This window comes from Callorhinus ursinus, unplaced genomic scaffold, assembly GCF_003265705.2.
Source record: "Callorhinus ursinus isolate GAN/ISIS: 27379988/994484 unplaced genomic scaffold, GSC_fseal_2.0 scaffold9, whole genome shotgun sequence".
NCBI lineage: Eukaryota > Metazoa > Chordata > Mammalia > Carnivora > Otariidae > Callorhinus > Callorhinus ursinus.
The window spans coordinates 25,493,265-25,515,817 of NW_027397071.1; the positions used below are offsets into that span (position 1 = coordinate 25,493,265).

General features: G+C 39.7%; 1 long non-coding RNA gene across 17 annotated transcripts in view; it reads left to right on the forward strand.

The window, feature by feature from the left end:
- The window catches only part of LOC112824361 (uncharacterized), a 63,326-nt gene that overhangs the window by 18,880 nt on the left and 21,893 nt on the right, over window positions 1–22,553 (forward strand). The window contains exon 3 of one of the 17 annotated variants that reach the window (XR_012379367.1): window positions 19,101–19,467. The exons of the other annotated variants lie outside the window; for them this stretch is intronic. This is a non-coding gene — a long non-coding RNA (uncharacterized lncRNA). The remainder of the gene's footprint in view (window positions 1–19,100; window positions 19,468–22,553) is intronic. 17 annotated transcript variants of the gene reach the window in all.

Here is a 22,553-nt window from a genome sequence, read left to right on the forward strand (position 1 = left end):
TTTTATTATTTTTTAATGCACAATGTGCCTTTAAAAACAATTAAAAAATAATAGGGAGAGCTGGGATTTGATGTAGAATTGCATATTTGTGACCACAAGAGCACTGGTTTTCCTGTAATAAGGAAAGCAAACCCAACCAGGAAAGGAGGCAGATAGTTTCTCTGCAACATTGCAGGCATATGAAATTATGCAGATCTCACTGAAAACTAGGAATGATATAACTTGGAAATTTAACCAAAATTGTTTTTCATCAGTGAACAAAGCCCATTTTATTTTTTATTTTTTTATTTTTTTAAAGATTTTATTTATTTATTTGAGAGAGAATGAGAGATAGAGAGCACGAGAGGGAAGAGGGTCAGAGGGAGAAGCAGACTCCCTGCTGAGCAGGGAGCCTGATGCGGGACTCGATCCCGGGACTCCAGGATCATGACCTGAGCCGAAGGCAGTCGCTTAACCAACTGAGCCACCCAGGTGCCCGAACAAAGCCCATTTTAAAGCATTGTATGCATTCTTCAGATCTCTTTCTTTTTCCAAAGTCACATTTGTAGTTTTGGGTAGAGGGACATAATTGGGGAAATTAAGTACATAAAAAAATGAAATTTAAAGTATAAAAATTCTGCCTTTCTGATAAATTTTACATTCACTGTTTTCTTGATTTAAATAGGACATTCTAAAAATATTACCCCTGTAGGGGGAACATTTTTATATACATGTTATTTTTGTTTAGAAATTGTGAGCTAGTGAAGAGTGAAAATGACCTTGGCTATTGTACTTATTTTTATTGATAGAAATAATAGACTTTTTATATCTGGTTTCAAATATCTTCTCTCCTAATCATGCAACTTTCATACATTTCAAAGAGATGGTTTGGATTGCATGAAAACAGGAGGTTGGAGCTTCCTACGTGCCCCTGTGTTTGTGTTTGTACAGAATATTTATGCAATATTCCGACTTGGCTATAATCTATAATTCCTGGCTATTATTTCAGTTGCAACTATAATTTTTAGATTAATGGTTATAATTTTGGTAGGGAATACATGAAAAGTTATATGTTCATGCTTGAAAGGAGGATCATTAAATATTCATTATTAGCACTCAAATTAGTTGTCATGCTCTATAAAACAGTTACCCGTTATCATTTCACTAGTTTAGATTCAGCAGTAAGTGAACAGCAATATATGGCTCATATCAGTAGAGGAATTTTTGTGGAGGAACAGAGGGAGAAATGATTTTAAAACCCATTTGACATATTTATGTTGACAAATTATTTAAAAGAATTACTGCTTTGTCAATAAACATGTTTGTATGCTGGAATAGGATTGTGACTGGATTTACTTCTAGCTGTTTAATTACTCTATGATTGTGAAAAACAGTGCTTCAAATGGTTATAAGGGAAAAAAATGAAAATACAAAGGTTGGGATATTTTAGTGTTTTGCAGTTGCCTAACCTTGCCATGAAAAAGCACTTTTCATTTTCCTAAGGAGGCATTGAAATCTTGCTTTTTCAGCGCAGCTAGATTGTATAATTTGTCAGTTTTCCCCATCTGGTAACAAATCTATCCTTAAGAAAAAAAAGCAAAAAATAAAACAAGAGATGGATTTTTTTTTTTAAATAAATGTTGTGGGTGAGCATATGTGGAGATGTCTCCTTAACCCGTTTTGGAAACGTGAAGTGAAAATAAATATAAATGTATTTTAGTCTAAAAACATTTTGCTTTTTTCTTCCACATACCCTGATATGCCTGTTCAGTTATGTGAAGACATTAGGGACAGCCACATGGTTGGGTTTTTTTTTTTTTATCACATATATGAATCATTTCATACTCCTCAGTAATTTAAATTGGTTCTTTTTCCATAGGAAAACCCCCATAAATTTGATTCTGATCTCATCTAACTTTAGAGCTTTCTGTCTTAAAAGAGTCAAATTGTAGCTGATGAACATATTTTGCATTTTTCCACATTGCCTCTGGACTCTTCAGAATGATGGTTTATCTTATTTTATTTTTTCTGCCCAGAGAAGAGGAAAAAATATATAGGTCCATGAATCAATCTAGATAATGGGGAAGGCTGAATGTAATAAATAATACAGTAACAACCCTAAACTAATGAGCTGTTGCTAAGGTACATTTCATAGGCTCATCCTCTATATAAAAAGTCACTAATAACCCCTTGGTGTAATCAGATGATAAAGCTTTGCCATAAGGCAACACCTGTGCAATTAGAACTGCAGATTCTTTTGCACGTTTCATTAATTTCAGGATTTTGTAAAGGCACAATGACTACACTAATAATCTAGTCTACTTGACTCCATGTCTACTGGAAACAAAGTGTCTAATTAGATAAAGGTAATTAATTAGAGATAAATGGAGCTAATCAGGCTCAGTTAACACTAATTCTCTGAATTAAGACATTTTGGGACACCTACTATCCTGCTGACTTTGATATTTTGCATTAAGAGGAGGTTCTAGAGGAGTCAGAAAATACTGGCATTTGAGAATTGAGCAGTCTTTTGACAGCATATTTAAGGCATCTGAAGTGAAAGAAGAGTTTCTTTCATATTTTGCTATTTCACCACCTTTCTATTGCAGCTTTAAGAATTCACTTTGTAGTTATTCCAATCTGTGCTAGTCTCCATATAAATTTTAATAGCCTTTGCTATCATTTTTATTATCTCTGTAGCCCACCAGTGGAAGAAAATCACAAGTTGTTCTCTCTTAAATAAAGAATTAACATGTTACATTAAGGAAATGTCAAGACTCATCAGTCTATATCCTAAAATTCTGATCCTTTAAGGAGAACAAACACCTACAATTCTGATCATTTAATTCTGATTCTTTAAAGAGAACAAACCTCTGCTTTGCAGTGTTGGACTGAAAATTTAGTGGTATGGGGGAAAGATCATTGGCTTTGAAGTCAAAAGACTTCAAATTTCCACTCTCTCTTACTAAATGAGTGATCTTAGGAAAAATGCTTAACTTTGAGTTCCTTTGGTTATAAAATGGAAATGATAGTGATGCTAATTTTATGGGGTTGTCATGAACATTGAACAAGGTAACTGTGTAAAGACTGGTTATTATTACCTGTTTGTAACTGGGATTGAACACATAACCTAGCACCATATCTTGGTTGACTACAAGCTCAAGTGTCAAAAATGTTCCATTTTTATCTCAACCCCATGATAATCTTTGGGCTATGTTTATATATGTAGCAAGGAGGAGTTCAAGAATTTTCTCCCAAATAGTCAAATCAGAAAAAAAAAATCCTGCAAATTATTTACTTGGAGAATCTGAATTTATCTGGTTTTGTTTTCTACACTGATATAATTAGCCCTTTTGGCAAGATGTTCCACAGCCCACAGGGAATGGACAGTTTGCCCTGGAATTGAACTCTGGGATGTAGCTTAATATGAAGGGGACATTGAAATCTTTCTTGTATAATTTCTCTGGGATATGCCTGTTCCTCTTTCTGTCTTCTGTCCTAATTTATCTGGACTACTCCTAGATTATCTAATGATCTCTTAACTAATATCCCTGCTTTCATTTCTTTTCTCCTATAATTTAGTATCCTGTAATTCAGTGTTATCAATTTAATCTTCCTCATACAACACTTTCCTCATTCTCTCTCTTGTCAAGGTCATAAGAAGATTCCTTGTTAAACTAAGACTTTACCAAATAGGCAATCAAAGCATCTGTATTTGGTTCATATTATTTATCCAGCTTATCTACTGCCCTTTTCTGCCAATGGAACTTTTTATTCCAGGCACCCAGCCTTAACTGTTCTTCACCACACCCATCTCTCTTTCTATGCTCTTGTTCCCCACCCCCCCCATCTGACAACCTCTCTCCTCTTCTTTCAAGACTTATTTTAAATCCTGCATTACGCTGAGGCCCGCCTTGACAACTCTGGCCTACCAAGAGCTTTCTTACCTCTGAAGGCCCACTGCAGTTCTCAGTGGCACCACATTGTCGAGCTGCTGAGGTCAAGAACCATATCCTATTCTTGTATGCAAAGCAAACCTTGTTCACTATCCTCTTCCCCCAGACCTCAGCCTTCACACAGTGTGGCCCTCCGGGGCGCTCAGAACTAAACGATACGGGATACATGTCCACAACTAATCTGTGAGGTTTGGCTTGGCCTGGTCCTTGGTAGTCAGGTCTAATGACTTCTGTAGTAACCCTGGGCCTCTTTGCCCACTGGAGCTGGATTCAACCCTGGGCTGAGAATTCGTGTTTGGAGGCAAAAGTACCTTGATAAGAGGCCTGTTGTATGTTCCTGAGGCTTTGTTTGTGGCTTGCTGGTTATTAGGGTTTTATGACATGCAGTGAGGGAATGCTAGGAAGTGTCCATTAGTATTTCATGACAAAATGTTTAGCAAGCAACGATATTACTCAGCAAACGTTTCAAAAAGGGCTGGGCAACATGGGCTGAATTTGCATTCATTAGAGACCTTTAGTGGAGTTTTTTGGTGAATGCTCTGTATGGGAGGTTTTCCATGGAGAAATGGAGGTTTTCCATGCCAGAGAAATTGAAACTTGTAAGCATTAGATACCTAGGTTGACTGGTTGTGGTTGTTGCAAACATGTCCACAGTTTTTTCCTTTTATATATAAGTTTCCTTCCTTCCTTCTTTTTTTTTTTTAAAGATTTTATTTATTTATTTGACAGAGAGAGAGACAGAGCACAAGCAGGGGGAACAGTAGAGGGAGAGGGAGAAGCATGCTCCTCGCCGAGTAGGGAGCCAGATGCAGGGCTCGATCCCAGGACCCTGGGATCATGATCTGAGCGGAAGGCAGATGCTTAACCATCTGAGCCACCCAGGCACCCCTCCTTCCTTATTTCTATAACCTTTGATAGCACCCTCCCAATACTGACTCCAAGTTTGGCTTGTGATTTGCTTTGCCATTGACACAGTAGCAAACATATGACAGACAGAGACTTAAAAATTACTTGGGTATCAGAGCTTGCTCTCTGGCTGTTCTTGGAACCTTGAGCAGCCCCATGTATGAGCCCAGGCTAGCTTCCTGGATTATGACAGACATGTGGTCCAGTATCCTCCTTTCCCTAGCCAACAGTCAGCTAACCCCAGAAGTCAAGTGGCCTAGCTGACTGGTAGCTAATCACAGCAGCTCACATGAGTCCAGGTGAGACCAGTAGAACGATACACAGAATTGAACTAAATAGTTACTGAATTAAACCTTAGGTTTTGGGATTATTCAATATCCAGCAGTAGATTACTGATACACTGGTGTAGGCTATCTGTTTCACTGCTTAAACTTAGAAGAAATCCAGAGGACATCAAATGTTTGGTCAATAATCTTGGAAGATACATGAGTGGGAGAGTGGTGGTACCTTCAAGAGAAATAGGGAAACAAAGAAGTCCTCTCAGTCTTGGGAAATAAGAAAATGGGTTCAGTTTTTGTTATTTGGGCTAATATAGATCAAAGTTTGAGTCAGGACTTCGAGAGAGATGATAGGCCAGAGTTACAGATCTATATACAAGGGATAGCTGAAATTGTGGGATAAGATGAGAATGCAGAGAAAGAAAGACTGGTGACAAAACTCAGTGGGATTCCCTCTTTTAGTGGCCTGTTAGAAAAGAGGCAAAGGAGTCAGAGAAGGAGGAACAGAGGGTCAGGAGGCATAGAATCATGTAGCAGAAGCTCAGACTGGGGAAAACTGCAAGAAGAACTGAGTGGTCAGCAGAGCTGATTGCTAGAAAGGGCAAGCATGACAGTAATAATGACTACTAACTGAAGTGCAATTTGTAGTTTATGAAGCCCATTTACATACAACTCATTTCAGTGTAGCATCATAGATAGAGTCAAGATCATTATTATGCCTTGTAAATGACAATGTAGGCACCGAGCCAGTAAGTGCTTTATAAGTATTACTGGTAAGATGGCAAATTCTGAATGTCTTAAAATGGATTCTGTTTTTTAAAAAATGGATTCTGTTTTTACTTACAGGAGGCCACTAGAACTGTAGTTGAATCTGGCAAGAGGAGAGTCATTAGTAGCCTTTAAAGAAGCAGTTTCAGAAGAGTTGGGGGTAGAGAGGATCGTAGTTGGGTAGGAGCAAGACTGTGTGGAGATAATACAAAGGCTATTGGAGGTAAGGAACAGAACACTGTTGAGTGGCAGAACGACATGATAAGACCTCGAGGGGATACGAGGTTTGAAAGGAGGGTAAGGGTGACCAAAGCAAGTTTATAGATAAGGAGAGGGAGAAGTAGAACATGAAAGGAAGAGAGAAAATAAACAAAAGGGAAAATACAAGGAGAAAAAAAAAGAGAAAATAAATGAGAAAAAAATATTGAAAAGTAATTCCTGAAGGTATAGAGCACAGGTGAAGAAAGGGCTTAGACTTGAGAGGGACGGAGAGGCTGGTGGGAAGGGGAAAAGGAGGGAAATGACAGCAAGAGATTTTGAGGTAGAGAGGAAGGAAAGTAAATCAGTTCATACCAGAATCTTTAAATCCTGTGCTCATTTTCACTCCAAGAAGAGCAGTTTGCCATCTCAGGAAATGCCTGGCATGGATCTACCTTTATAATGAGACAGTTGAAAGATTTTTGGAACTGCCTCCATTAAGCATACTGTCCTTCCTGGGCGGAGAGATTTAATTTTGTGATGAAAAAAAAATTCTTGGGGTAAAGACCCTGCATGACGTGTGTGTGTGTGTGTGTGTGTGTGTGTGTGTGTGTGTGCGCACGTGCACATACACACATGGACACACACCCTGGGCAAGAAGAGGTACTCTGGGTGAGAGATTGGAAGTCTGGGACCTGGGAGTTTGGTCCCAAGGAGTGAGGGGCACCAAAATCAAATTGCATTGCCTGGAATCCAGGGTTGTCCTGAGAGGTGGAGCAGATGCCCTTTTACAGGGAAGAAATCCTAATTGAAAAGTACCTTCTTACCTAGTTCTGGAAATCTACCATCAGGACTTCCTTCCAGTGACTCAAGGCTTCTGCTTACTGCTTCAAGACAATACTTCTGGGAGGAGAAATCCACTAAACCTCAAGGTTTATTAGATTTTTCCTGAGAACAAGTTTTGTTGGATGATGAGGATGAGGACTGATGAGGAAGAAGTTGCCTTTGGTTGCAAACGGAATACAGAAAGAGATCAGAAATCACCAAGTCTTCTACATTCCTCACATCCTATTGCTCATGCAAGAAGTTCTGTGCATGCTCCTCACTTTCTCTCACCTTAATCCCCACCACCAGCATAATCACTCAACTACTCTCTCAAGATGCCTGATACATCATTAGTGCTCAATAAATGTGTGGATGAATGAATGAATAGCTCCCAACTGGCCTCTCCCTCCAAGTTTGGTCCCCTGCAACCCATTCATCAGCATGCTGCTTTCCTAATGATCCTTCTAAAGCCCAGTTTGACCTATTTAAAGTCCTTCATAGCACCTCATTACAGGATCAAGTCAAAACTACTTAGCTTGGAATACGTGGCCCTTCATGATCCAACTCCTACAGCCCCTTCCTGATCTGGCATCTCACAGAGACCCCATGTGTGCAGAAACACATTGACAAACACCCCCAGACTTGATGAACCATATTAAACTACTTCTAGGTCCATGATCATCTGAGATATTTCACACTGTACTTTGCCTGAGTTGTTTCTTCCTAGAACACTCTACACCATGCCGTGTCCAACTGGGAAACATCTACCTGTATTTTCAGTTTAAATAATTCCTCCTCAGTGAAGCACTCATGAGTTCCTAAATTGAGGTACCAATCTCTTTTACTTGCCCTCCTTATATCTAGCTCTGTTATAGCACCTGTCACAACTGAACAGCATTTATTTGTGGATGCGAGTATCTCCCCACCAGATGATCATGTCCCTGGAAAGCAGGACCATATACATCTTGTCACTGTATCTTCAAACCAGGCATCTATTATGTTCTTAAATGTTTAATTGAGAATTTAGGCTGAGACTGCTTAAGGCCAAGTTCTCTTCCTTCTCCCTTTTCCAATAATTGTCCTGGTATAGCATTATCTCAGTTACTTTCTTTGTAAAACAAGGGTATAATTGTGGAGCTTTTTTTAAAGATTGCCTACTAACCATCTAGCCCCAGAGTGAAAGCCCACAGAGGGCCATTCAGTTCCACTCTCTGACTCTAGAAGTGCCCTTAAACCCCACGTCTAGAGCCTGGGAGAGTTCAGCAGGCACCTGCGTCCTCCCCCACTACAGGGACTGTTGGGCAGGAGATGGCCTTTGGTTCTCTCATGACTGTGTTCTGACATTTATCGGGCATCTGGCTTTGGAGGGGCAGGCAAGTGAGTCCACTGGAAAGATGCACAGTAGCTGTGAAGATCCCACTCACAACATTACTTCTGCTTTCCCTTATCTTGGAGGCCATTTTTGGCCTTTGCCTGATATGTTTCCAGGTGGCCTTCCTTGTGATGTAAATTTGTTCTATTATCTGGTCCACAATCCAGTGAGTTTACAGACACAACTATTTTCTAAAGCTGCCCAGCAAGATGTCCCCATAATAGAACCTCTATCCTTAGAGACAGCAGTTAGGGTTTTCATTCTCCTCTAGGTTTCCTGAGAAGCCAGTTGGCTACCTTTGGTGTGACCTACATATTCTAGTGCCTTTTTAGGAAGGAGTGCTCACTGTCCACATTATTCATAGATATCGAGTCAGCTTTTCAAACGGGAAATTGAAGCAAAACACATAACGGCGGGTGGGGGGAGGTAGATGAATGTTGGTAACCAGTGTCTTCAGCCTTGGAAGATCACGTTCTGAATTCTCTTCTACCAGATAGCTTAATCCTTCTTATATCTAAGAGTGAAGTTACTGAAGGGGCAGATTCATGGCTACTGAATCAAACTGTGTGATAGGAGCCAAAGTCACTGCTTCCTGGATGATTTCTACAGAACCTAGTTCTTTCATCCTGCTCTAGTACAGACCTGTGCTTCAATGAACATACAGTGCCTTTCTCATTGGTGTGGACTGACATTATCAAGGGCCAAGTTTTAAAGGCCAGAAAATGCCTGAATCTTGAAAGTGGCTGAAGCAACTGAGTCCAGGCTCCAAACACTGGATTAGGAATCAAATGACCTTTTGATTTTAATTTTTTTGTCGTATCCTGTCTATTCTTATAGAGGACTTATGATTCAGTTATCTCCTTTTATTCAGTGGGTGTTCCTATGGAGCTATTAGTTATTTAACAAAGCACAATCTGGCAGAAACAAAGGACTTACTTGAAATATTTCTGCACAGGAAGTGTACATTCTCTTTCTAGCACACTGAAAGTTTGCATAAGTGTTCTTCTTATAGGCCAGCTGAGCAAGGGAAAGCATTGTTGTGAGAGAAATTTAACTGCATTGCAGTTGCCAAATATTTAATACTTTAAAGAGGAAGTTCTAAAATTTAATAGTTGATTTTATTATTACTCTTTGGATATAATTAACTAGGGATGCACTTTAAACTGCTTTATTCTGGCTATTGAAATGGATTTTATGGTTTACACTGGGGAAAAAAAATTCTGTCAGACCATGGGCCTCTCCCTTGGTGCACATTATTAGAGTCTTTTTAGAGACAAGCAAGCAATTTTGCTGTCGTTGGTCTTGTTCAAATAGAGTATGTTTATCTATGCAATACTCTTGGGAAAGGGTGTCAGGAAAGGATCACCAGTTAGCAGCTGACATAGCTCCTGCACACACGTCGACAAAGCTCTCAAATAGTAAATGAACACATATATTTCATTTTTTATGTGGCTGATAAAATGTTATATCATTAAGTCAAAAGAACATATTTGTTCCATCCAACTTGAGTTTAGAACTAGCTCTCACTTCTAATACAAATCAGGGCCCTGCGACTCCACAAAGCATGCTCTGCAGAAACCAAACAGCTGTTCAGGACTTGAGGGAAAGCAGGTCTTTACACATTGAATACCAACTCTTTAATGGTCTGTTGGCAAATTCCTGATCTGTTCCCAGATATTGAAATGCCAAGTGGAGTCTTTCTGAATGTTTAGTTTAACTTGTGTATTGTTTTATTTCAAACACCAAATTCTCATCTCTTTGCTCTATCAAATCAAAGCATCCATTCATTAAATATTGAGCAAAAAACAACAAATAAGCAGCAAGTACTAATCTGGGCTCTTGCAAAAAAGTGTACAATATAAATAAGGCACTTGCCTTCAAGGAACTTACAATCTGGTGAGTATGATAAATGAACAAGCGGAAAATCTACAAATCAGGAATGCTATGAAGAGGGGAGCCTGGCTGGCTTATTTGGTAGAGCATGCAACTCTTAATCTCAAGGTTGTGAGCTTGAGCTCTGTGTTGGGTGTAGAGATTACTTAAGGAAATTAAAAAAAAAATGTAAGAAATGCTATGAAGAAAGAGAATTAGTGCTGAAGTGAAAGAGACCTGAGGCCTTGGTTTTCTCATGTGTCAAATGTAAATAGTGAGACCTACTTTGTAGAGTTGGGGATTAAATGAAACAGAACAATGTAGATACATTTCTTAATGCAGTGCTCAGTATGAAGTCAGCGATCAATCATATAGTTAAGTACATGGGTCCAGATAGGATCCATGGTGTATTTGGTTGGTGACATTAATGCCCCACATGTCTTCACATTTTGAAGTGATGTCACAGAGAACAAGGAGTAGTCATTCTTTTTTTTTTTTTTCATATTTTATTTTGAGGTAATCTCTGCACCCAATGTGGAGCTCGAACTCACAACTCCAAGAACAAGAGTTGCATGCTCCACTGACAGCCAGCCAGGCACCCCAGTCATTTTGCCATTTCTTGCCATTTATTTGTGAGCATAAAAGCATGACAGTTTACCAATTGGTTTCTCTTAAAGTATTCACCTGATACTTTGCTTACAGAACTCTTCCAGCTCCTTTGAATGGCACAGTTTTCCTTGGGGCCTTTTCAAGGAACCTCTCACAGTGGAAACTCACCTTCTCACTCCAGTTTTATTGAAAGTTTGGATTCTTCTATAAAGCATCTGAATCCTAGGGTTCTTTTTCACCTCTTGAGACCTAGAGAAATCCTTGCCTAGAGAAATCCTTGATTTGGGATATAAACAGTCTTGTGAGGTGGGTATTGTCACTTGCATTTTCAAGGAGGTTAAGTAGCTTGCCCAGGATTATGAAACTAAAAAGTGACATAGAATTTGTACTTATATCAATTATTTTATTAACCCATGTACTGAGTACCTGCTATGTCCTGGGCCTATCCTGGGGTAGGTGGTCATGATATACCATTAAAGGAGAAGCAGACAGTAAGTAAACAGAAGTGTGAGGATGCTGTGGAGGAGAGACACAAAGGAGAGTGGGAACATGTATCAAGGAACCTACAGTTGGAGGCTTCTGTGAGGAATACCATTGAGATCCAGAGGGTAAGGTAAATAAAAGAGTGTTTGGGGTGTGTGTGGTCATTGGCTGGGGAAGAGGCTGTCCTAGGCAGATGGAACAGCATGTACAAAAGACCTGAGGCAGAAAACAACATGGGGTGTCTTCAAGGAACTGCAAAAAGGTAATTGTGCCTGGGTTTTGAAGACCAAGGAGGATTGACATAAGACAAGGATGTTGAGGAAGGTTATGAGCCAAATCACATAGGACATAGTTGACTTTGTTAGGGATATGGACTTTATCCTAATCTCAGTAAGAAGTCATTAAAGGACTTTAAGCTGGGAAATGATTTAATCACTTTGATTTTTTTTGTTTTTTAAAGATACTGCTGACTACTTGTGGAGAATGGAGTGGGAAAGAGGAACAACTAAGGAAGTAGGAAGACTAATTAGAAGGCTATTGCAATACTCTAGATAGTAAATAATGGTGGTTTGGATCAGGGTGGTGATGGAGGGGATGGAAAGAAGTGAATGGGTTCCAGAGATATTTAGGAGGTAAACCTCTTTTCTTTTTTAAGTTTTATTTATTTAAGTAATCTCTACACCCAACGTGGGGCTTGAACTCACCACCCCAAGATCAAGAGTTGCATGTTCTTCCGACTGAGCCAGCCAGCCGCTCCTAGTAGGCAAACTTTTTGATTAAATCATTTGGAATGCTTTCAGTTGCAATAGAATACTGAATAATAGAAACTGACTTAAAAAGTAGAGGGAATATGTTGATTTATGTAAGTATAATATGTGGAAGTAGGGCTGGGTTCAGGTAAAGCTCAATGAAGTCTCTAGGGGACTGGTCTCTGTTGGACTCTGTTTTACCTTCTGCCATATATGTTTTCTCAAAAGGGGACTGCCTTCGTGCTCCCAGGGTGGCTGCCAGGGTCTCCAAGGCTGCATGCTTCTTTCTTTACATCCTGTTTGAAAAAGACAGTACCTTCATTCTGGCATTCTCAGCAAAAGCCTCAAGTCTCACTCTGATTAGACCACCTTAAGTCTCATGCCTATTTGTGAAGCAGTTATTGAGGCTAGGAAGATAGAATGTTCTCACTAACTAAACCTAAGCCATGAGCTTCGAAACTAGAGCTGTGGGGTCAGCTTTCCTTCAAATCATGTGGTTCACCAATGGAAATGGAGATTGTTGAGAAAGGAGAAAGGAGGAATGTATGCTGGACTCAGCAAAAGTCTTCTCTGTTAATGGATTGGAAGTCAGGGTTTAGGGAGATGCGGGTCAAAGATTCACTCTTCTGGTGGTATTGCACATTGAGGTGGGGAGCAAGAGAAGCAGGTATATGGAAGAAGTTGATGAGTTCAGCTGTGTTTGTAGGGCCTGAGAGATATCCAAAGGAAGATGTCAGCTAGGCAGTTGGATTTGCCAGCCTACAGCTCAGAGGTGTTGGCTGAAGCCAGACGTTTGTGTGTTGTTGACCTACTGGATCCCAAAACTTGTGCCTTTAATCAGAAGACATATTTTACATTATTTTTAAGTCCCTTCAATTGTTACAGCAACTTTCAGTGGCCAGGGAATATTTAATCACAAATGATTATATATCTCACATATATTCTTTTTTTTTAAGTTAAAAGTGTTTACTGATTTTTTTCTTTGTTATTGTGTTAATCACCCTACATTACATCATTAGTTTCTGATGTAGTGTTCCATGATTCATTGTTTGCGTGTAACAACCAGTGCTCCATTCGGTACGTGCCCTCTTTAATACCCATCACCAGGCTAACCCATCCCCCCACCCTCCTCCCCTCTAGAACCCTCAGTTTGTTTCTCAGAGTCCATAGTCTCTTGTGGTTCATCTTGCCCTCCAATTTCCCCCCCTTCATTTTACCCTTCCTACTATCTTCTTTTTTTTAACGTATAATGTATTATTTGTTTCAGAAGTACAGGTCTGTGATTCAACAGTTTTACACAATTCACAGCGCTCACTATGTTTACAACTATTGCTTTCCTATTTTATAGATGGGAAAACTGAGGCATAAAAAGGTTACGTCTAAGCTCATAGAGCTAATGAAGAATAGTGCTGGGATTTGAACTAAGAAAGTCTGACTCCAGAGACCTTATTCTTTTTGTTGTTGTTGTTAAGATTTTTATTTATTTATTTGAGAGAGAGGGAGAGAGCAGGAGCAAAGGGGAAGGGCAGAGGGAGAGAGAGAAGCAGATTCCCCGTTGAGCAAGGAACCTGATGAGCATCGGGGCTCTATCCCGGGACCCCAGGATCATGACCTGAACCAAAGGCAGATGCTTAACTGACTGAGCCACCCAGGTGCCCCTCCAAAGACCTTATTCTTAATCTCTGTTCCTACTATTCTGCTCTCAAAAGGAGGGGAATGGGGGCGCCTGGATGGTGCAGTCAGTTAAGCATCTGACTCTTGGTTTCGGCTCAGGTCGTGATCTCAGGTTTGTGAGATTGAGTGCTGCACTGCGTTCCACCCTTGGTGCAGAGTCTGCTTAAGTTTCTCTCTCCCTCTGCCCCTTCCCCTGCTTCTCTCTCTCTCAAATAAATAAATATTAAAAAATTAAAAAGGGGAATGCCTTAGATGGTCACTTAATCACTTTCTTACACAGAGCATAATGGTTGCTCTGAGTAATTCTTGATTCCCTCTGGGATGCTGGTCTTTGGGTCTGAAGTGCTTTTGAAATAACACAGCCTTAGAGGTGAGCATTCCTGTTTGCAGTGATCATCTTGGACATCAGCATGGCAAGTGGGGAAAAGAGCTATCATAGTCGGAGACATGAAAGAGCTGAGCAAACCAAATGACACAGGCAACCACAAGTGGTTTTAGTACCTCTATATGCTTCTCTTGCCCCATTCTTGCTAAATCCTTATCTTTCTTGAGCTGCTTTTGATAGCATGGCAGAGCTGGGAAAGGCTGGTGAGGCTGTATAGTTCCATGACTTTTTCCTTAAGCAAAATAGAAATGATAGTCCTATCCTGTCATTTTGTATTATCTGTGCCTCTTTGTTCCCATTAGTATGGATAATTAAGAGCTAAGGATAAACTGGGGCGCCTGGGTGGCTCAGTCGTTAAGCATCTGCCTTCGGCTCAGGTCATGATCCCAGGATCCTGGGATCGAGTCCCACATCGGGCTCCCTGCTCGGTGGGAAGCCTGCTTCTCCCTCTTCCACTCCCCCTGCTTGTGTTCCTGCTCTCGCTGTCTCTCTCTGTCAAATAAATAAATAAAATCTTAAAAAAAAAAAAGAGCTAAGGATAAACCAACACTTTTTTTCCTACTGAAGTATAATATCCATAGCTTTTTCTTCTCCTCGATGAATGATATAACAAGCATGAGGACAACAACCTTACCCCATGTATTAAATAGGCAAACCTCTGAACTACCCACATTATTTAGTAAGAGGATTTTTTTCCCCCTGAATCAGATGTTGATTATAATGGTCAAAATAATCCTTGGCACTTTCTCTAAGCTTGCTCATTATCATTCAATATGTTCAACAGAATTATTAAATTTAAAATAATATGGTGCACCTGGTTGAGATGACGATGAGAGATTTGGTTTCCTGTCTCTTCGTTAAGGATGAATTCAGCCCAAGGGTGTACTGTGAACTTGGCAAATAGCATTATAATAGTGAGAGAATGTTGCCTATTGGGTAGCAGGAGTTGATGATTAAATTTAAGTGTGTACTGTCCACATAAAACAAATAATGCTCTTTTTTTAAAACTTTTACTGTGAACATTCATCACTGGTGCCGAAGATGCACAGTTGCTAATTATTGTGTTTTTAACTTGTAATATACTGTAAATTTTGTATAATACTACTGTGACCTTATACAGAATAGAAAAGATGACAAGAGGCCTATAATTATTGTATGGGGAAGAAATGCCTGTAATTATCTACTATTTTTAGGACCAGCGTGCATGGCCTCTTAATTTACATAAGCTTTAGACATTCACACATTTTCTGTCTTTGCTTGTGGATGATAAATTTTGCTCAAATGAAATCAGAAGACATACTGTTAGATGAGGAGTTAGCCAACTGGGAGCTTGATTACAATGAACAGCACAAGCTTTGGTGCCAGCTAAAAAGGGAGCATTTATTTGGATAGGATTTATTTAAGGCAAGATTCAAAACATTAAAAAAAAAAACCCACCATATTACTATATTGGGGCCTGATAACGTGTGATTATTTTTTAGAGAATTGGTTAGATTATCTTGTGGAAAAGCATTAACCTAACAAAGAGAAAACCTCTAGGATATTTATCACATGGAGGGTGATTATGACAGCATGTTCTTATTAGAGATGAATATTTTGTGCTCATTAAGGTTACCCCCTTGAGTGCTCAAAGATGCGAAGTGCATTGCAGTGAAGTACTATATTGTCCTGTGAGCACTTGCTGTTGGCTGGGGGGTTTTTATTCCAAATTAAGGGGCCTCTTGAAAAGACCCAGCCCTGGCAGGGTCTCTGTCAGAGCCACTGGGCAAATCAAAGAGACTGAGAGATTTCCAACTCAAACACTCCAGGCATATATCTACGAGAATCAGGAGTGGTATCAAGAAGCCTTTGGTCCCCTAATGTGGGATAGCAGGTGGGAAGGGCATGGATGGACTTGGTCCCTGAAGAGCCTGCAGGTGAACCCACTTAAAGGAAATGCACTACACAAGATTCTAAACTGAAACTGTAGGGAAACAAACTCAAACTCTCCACTTTATGAAAGGGTCACTATAAAAATAATTAAAAGTGATTTCCCCAAAGTAGTATGTTTTTCTGAAGCATATAATATGTGATTGTTTTTGTTTTATTTGCTTTTTAGAAAATGATTATTACTTTTATTAGCTTACTGAAAAATTACACATATGCAAATTACAATTTACAATGTTACATACAAAAAAAGATTACATAAACTATTGAAAGATATTTTAAGAAAAATACAACCCAACCCCACCCTTTCCCTCATATTTTTATTTTATTTATTTATTTATTTTTAAGATTTTATTTATTTATTAGAGAGAGAGAGAGACAGAGAGAGGGAACACAAGCAGGGGGAGTGGGAGAGGGAGAAGCAGGCTTCCCGCTGAGCAGGGAGCCTGATGCGCTGAGCAGGGAGCCTGATGCGGGGCTTGATCCCAGGACCCCGGGATCCTGACCTGAGCCGAAGGCAGACGCTTAAGGACTGAGCCACCCAGGCGCTCCTCCCTCATATTTTTAAATCTAAGGCATGGCAGAGAAGCAAGTTAAAAGTTCGGGTTGGTTTGTTGGTTTATCAGGGTTTTTGATGACCAAGTGATGGATAATTCTAAATGACCAGGAGTTGACAGGATGTTTAGATTTGCATCATGTCCGAGGGCTCAGGGCCCATACACTCCTAGGCTAGTTAATCTATGGTTTTTGCAATATCTATCTTTAAAAAATAAGGATACTTAAAAATCACAATACGATTGTTACATCTACAAAAATTTAACAGTTCCTTAAAAGCATCACTTATCAAGTCAGAGTTCAGATCTCATGTCTCTAGTTGTCTTATAGTTTTTTTCTGCATTTGGTTTGTTATTTCTTTTTTGCTTCTTATGTTTCATTTGTTTGAAACAGGATCCAAAGAAGGTTACCGATAGTATTAATTGCATCCTTGTGGTATCATTTACCATATTCACCTATCCCCTATGTTTCTTATTAGACACTAGTTAGATCTAAAAGCTCATTTAAATTCAGATTTGGATTTTTGACAAGACTGTGTCATGGGTGTATTGTGTTCTTTTATCAGGAGGCCCATATGTCTATCTCTCTTCCTCTTTTTGTGGTGGTAGCAACTGTTGACTATCATAGCTTAAATCCATTATTTTATTGAGAATTGCAAAATGGTGATAATTCTATCATTTCATTCCCATGTTTAATCTAGATTCCTTCTATAGTTTCATTAACTATTTAGTTACCTAGGGTATGACTGCTTTGACCAAAATTCCATTTGCTTCTCTTTCTTTTGGTGATATACTTTGGATTTGTGTAGATATAGAAATCTTCACGGGTTTTCAGTAAGTTGCTGGAGTATAGAGATATTTAGTGAATAGGTGGTCCCTTCCACACACTCAGACATTCATATATTTTCCTTAGAGATAATGCATCTTAACCCCGTTAAAACTTTACTTACCATTTCCACCTTTGAGGTGGTAGAGATTACTTCTCTGACTTGTGTTAGAGTTGCCTTTATGCCTATGTCCCCTATTAGACATAGGCAACTTGAGGGCAAGGTTCTGATTCTTAATTTTTTTAATCCTCCACACCCAATACAATGCTTAACACATAGTAAGAGTTTGATGAATATATGTTTTCTGAAAGAATAAATGAATGGTGAAGCCTTGGGGAAAGCTATTGGGGGTGATCAGCAGTGTGGTTTGGTAGAAAGTACAGTAGTCTAGGACTCAGTTGGACTTGGGCTCAAGTCAAAAGTCTTCTACTTTTTGTTCTTGGTCAAAATGCTCCCAGTTTCTGCTCTATAAAAGTAGCACCTGCCCTGGCACTCTCACAAGGTTATTGTCAGGATTAGCAATTCAGTAGGGAGCTGTGGTTAAAGGCAAGGACTTGGCAGCTGCAGATCAGTGTGACAGGTGCCCACTATTTACCCTCTATGAGCCTGTGAAGTTGCCTGTAAAATGAGAATAACAATAACTACCTCTCAGGATTCTGGTAAACATTAATGTATGTTAAGTAAACCTTCACTAAAGGGTCTGTGTTATTTTTATGTGACATTGCTTTGGTAAATTAGAGATGGTATGCAGAATGATTATCATTAAAAGTAATGTTTTCCATGACTTGTATATTCTCCAATTTTGAAACTGTCTTTCTCCTCAAAATGCTTTAAGAGTGATTAAAAGATGGAGTTGTTGGTTTAGTGTTCACCATCTGAGGCTTGTTATTGTCAGAAGGCCAGTCTGGTTTGACTTGTTTTCCCTGGTTCTGGCACTAGCTGAGGGCTGGCTAGGAGAAAAACCCTGGATGAAAGACATCCTGGCAGTGAGAACATTAACACGTGCCCTTGAGCCAGGAGGTAGGTGTTAATGTCTCTAGCTGGATTCCTAGTGGCAGAGATATTTAACACCTTCCTAGGATCCAGGAACCAGGCATCCTCTCTTTAAACCTAACTTGGCAGGTAAAAGGGAGAGAGAGCTTTTCCAGTTGAGCTGTTGAGAAAGTACAGAAAGCTCTATATCACAAAAACAGAAGCCAGTTATCAGAGGATGAAGCCTTAATGGAGAAGGGGTCTTCTCTAATTGGATTGTTTGGAGAGGGACTCTGGTTGACTTTCCCCAACAAACCTCACCAGTGTGGGCCAGTGGGGATTTTAGGAAAGTAGCGGTTCTAGGACAGGGTAAGGATGTGTGACGTTCAGGACAGGTTGGAGGTCCACATCTGGATGCAGCCTGAAGTATGATACTGTGACAAGCATGGTTGTTTGAGTGATTCTGCTTCCCAGAGGACCAAGAGTTCCTTTCTAGGGGACAAGGTATAAATGCAGGAACTCAGTGGAACCAATTCCTCAGGAGAAAGAATGGGAAGTAGAGTGCCTCAACCAAGTTGCCCTTTGAAGGTTAACTAGTTTGGGGTCAATTTGGAGAATGCTATGGATGTCTTAGCTGCAAAGTTCATGGTGGAAGTCAGACAACTCCAAGAACTAATACAAAGTCCTTCTTTATCAGGGTTTGACTGACAGCAGTGGTGAATTTTGACTTAGACTGAGCTTAAAATGTACTTATTTTCTCTCCAAAGCTGAGACCCATTTGCACAACAAGCAAAAAGACAAGGTAAACAACTTCTGTTTAGACTTTCCAAGGTCTTTTTCCCTGGATGACATCTCAAAAACTCTATGACACCACCTCACCCTGGAGTGAACCCAAACACTGGGGATCCTTTCAACATCCAAAAAGGGTCACTTCTTTGAAATGTGATGACTCCCTAGAATGACTTTCTCATTTAAATTACATGGATATCAGAGGAGTCCAAGCCAGGAGGTGAAGCAGAGCAAACTCACACTCTTTGACTACAAAAGAAAATGCATATTTTTGATGAGCCTGCACGGGCTGCCTTCTCAGGCTTAGAATGATGTTTTCTTCCCCTTTTGCCTACAAGGAATGTTGTAAGTAGGCATAAACAAATACCTTCATTATTTATTTATCCTAGTCGTGCTGCACTAAATCATTCTAGGTGGGAAATTTGCTATTTTGTTTGGCTGGCAACTGCTCAAGCTAATAGGCTATGAGAGTCTCCTTTGTGGTTGGCACTTGGATTTATTCTAGTACAAATGAACACCCATTGGACTGAAAGTTGTTACAAAAACTAGCAGCATAAGATTGGGTTAAAAACTCCATCACTCTGACCTCTGGCACCTTGTAGCCCAGGATGTATTGTGAATTTAAGGATAATCACCTCTCCACTTGGGCTGTGCTCAAGTATGCCACAGAGTCCTGAATGAATGCCTATCTTAGAAATCAGACTAATAGGGACTCTTTCCAAGTTTTCTTCAGAGTGATTATCCCTATTATTGAAGAAATGGTAAGCAATAGCAGGTTTTTCAAATGAAAACTCTGGTTTGGTTGATTGTTAAATACTGTGTTTTGTGCCATACTGAGCAGAGTCTTTGAGCACTATGTCTCCACATTCATTTCATGAAACTCCCAGAGACTAGGCTGGAGATCCAGCGGGGGTGGACATATAGACATCTACCCCCACACCAGCAACCATTTGACTGTCCTGCTTCTGTCAATGACATCACTGTTGTCCTAATTACCTAAGCCTATGAACACTTATTCCTGAAAATTCATCTTTTGCTGTACCTCTCAAACATGGCTAGTCCTTTTCACTTCCCTCAACATCACCCTAATACAGGCTCACAAACCCAAATGACCATACACATTCCAAGTCCTCTTTCTGCCACCACAAGTCTTCATATTTATTTATTTATGTAGGTTCGGCACTGTGCTCCATATTTTACATGGGTCATTTTATTTAATGCAAACAACCATGCTTATAAGAGGTAAGTACTCTTTTTATGCCAGTTTTCAGGTGCCTTGCTTGTGGTCACATGGCAAAAAGGGCTGGGATTTGAATCTAAATGTGGTAGACTAATTGCATTTATGGCCCAAATTCTTCACTCCTTTCTGTATCCTTGTCTTTTTCCACATGCCTTTTTAATCCTCCTATCAAGAGGTAGAGTCCATCTTCCTAAGCCTTGAGGCTTAGCTCAGCCATGTGACTTGCTTTGGCCAATGGGATGATAATAGATGTGATATAAGCAGAAGCTTGCACATTTTTGTTTGTACTCTTGTCCTCTGCCATGGCCATGAGGAAAAACATGTCCATGTTGGCCTGCTGGAGGGTGAAAGACCCATTGATAAGATCCAGGTCACCCCAGTTAGCCTAGCCTTGGTCATCTTAGATCAGTTTATAGCTAACCAAGACAGCAGAGCTGCCCAGCTGCCTAAGCTCCAAAATCCATTACACAATAACTTTTAATCAAGTCATCTTCTTGTTAAAAACCAGCCTACCAACCAGTTAGTCAACCTATCTATTCCTCTTCAATAACTACATACTGCCTAAAAGATAAAATACAGACTTCTGACTTCCAGCCTGTAAGAAGCTTGGAAGTCATCACTGTTCAGACAACAAATAAAAAGCTGAACAAGCAGACAGTAACTCTTCTTAGATCTGTCAGAGAAGTGATGTTATAGGGCAAACCACTGCCCCCCAAATCAAAAAGACAAGGAGATACAGAGAATCACAATTTACCTGAACAGAAATTCATAAGCAGAAACCTCTATAGAAACCAGTGCTGTGGTAGAAAACCTTGAACTATAATTGACAAATTGCTAAAAGCTCAGTGTGGATAGGTCTGTGTGTTAAAAACTGCCGGAGTCGGGGGGATCTTCACACTCTTTCGAGTTTTACCTCTTGGAACTCTACCAAGTTCTCATAGAGAAGACTGGAGAAAAATAAAAATTCCCTTTGTGCTTCTGGTGGTCTGGGGGAAGGGGAGTGGCCATATTGAAATATGCCAGAGCATTCTATTCTTCTTAACAAGACCTGCCCTTAGAGAACCTATTTTACTAGAGCCTAATCTACTGGGGTTTTGACAGAGTCTAACCAGCGGAGGGGGAGGGAAATACGCAACTCCTACCCCCTCCAGTCATTCTATCCCACCTCAGACTGAGGAGAAAACCAAGCAGCATTTGTGACATTCATAGCCAAGGGGCACAGGCTCACTAAAAGACTGAGACCTAATCATAGGACTATAAAACACTCCTCCTACCCCCCACCTTATCACAACATCATTAATGGCCTATTTACCGCAGTTCCTCTTACCAAGTATATCATGTTTGGATTTCAACAAAGAATTACAAGGCATACTAAAGGGGGGGAAAAAAACCCCACAGTTTGAAGAAACACAGCAACCATTAGAATGAGACTGAGATACGCCTGGGATGTTGGAATTATCAAACTGTGAGTTTAAGACACCTATGATTAATATGCTGAGGACCATAGTGGAAAAAAGTAGACAACATGTAAGAACATATGGATAATTTAAGCAAAGAGATAAAAATTCTAAGAAAGAATGTAAAAAAGAAATGCTAGAGATCAAAAACACTGTGACAAAAATGAAGACTGTCTTTGATGGGCTTGTTAGTAGACTAAATATGGCTGAGGAAAGAATCTCTGAGCTTGAGGATATGCCAGTAGAAACTTCCAAAACTGAAAAGCAAAGAAAAAAGACTGAGGGAAAAAAAAAGAGGAACAGATTATCCAAGAACTGTGGCAAAACTACAAAAGGCAAAATGAGAATACTAGAAGGAGAAGACAGAGAATAGAAACAGAAGAAATATTTCAAACAATGACTAACAATGTCCTCAAATTAATGTTGGACATCAAACTATAGATCTAGGAAGCTCAGAGAACACCAGTCAGGATAAATGTAAAAGAAAAACTATACTTAGGCATAGCATATTCAAATTGCAGAAAATCAAAGATAAAGAAAAAATCTTGAAAGAAAAAAATAACTAAAAAAAGAAAAACCAGAGGGGAAAAAACTACCCATAGAAAAGTAAAGACAAGAATTACCTCTGACTTCTCCCTTAAAAACCATGTAAGCAAGAAGAGATTGGAGGGTTGAGAGAAAAAAAAAAAAACACCAATCTAGACTTCCGTGCCTATGAAATTATCCTTCAAAAG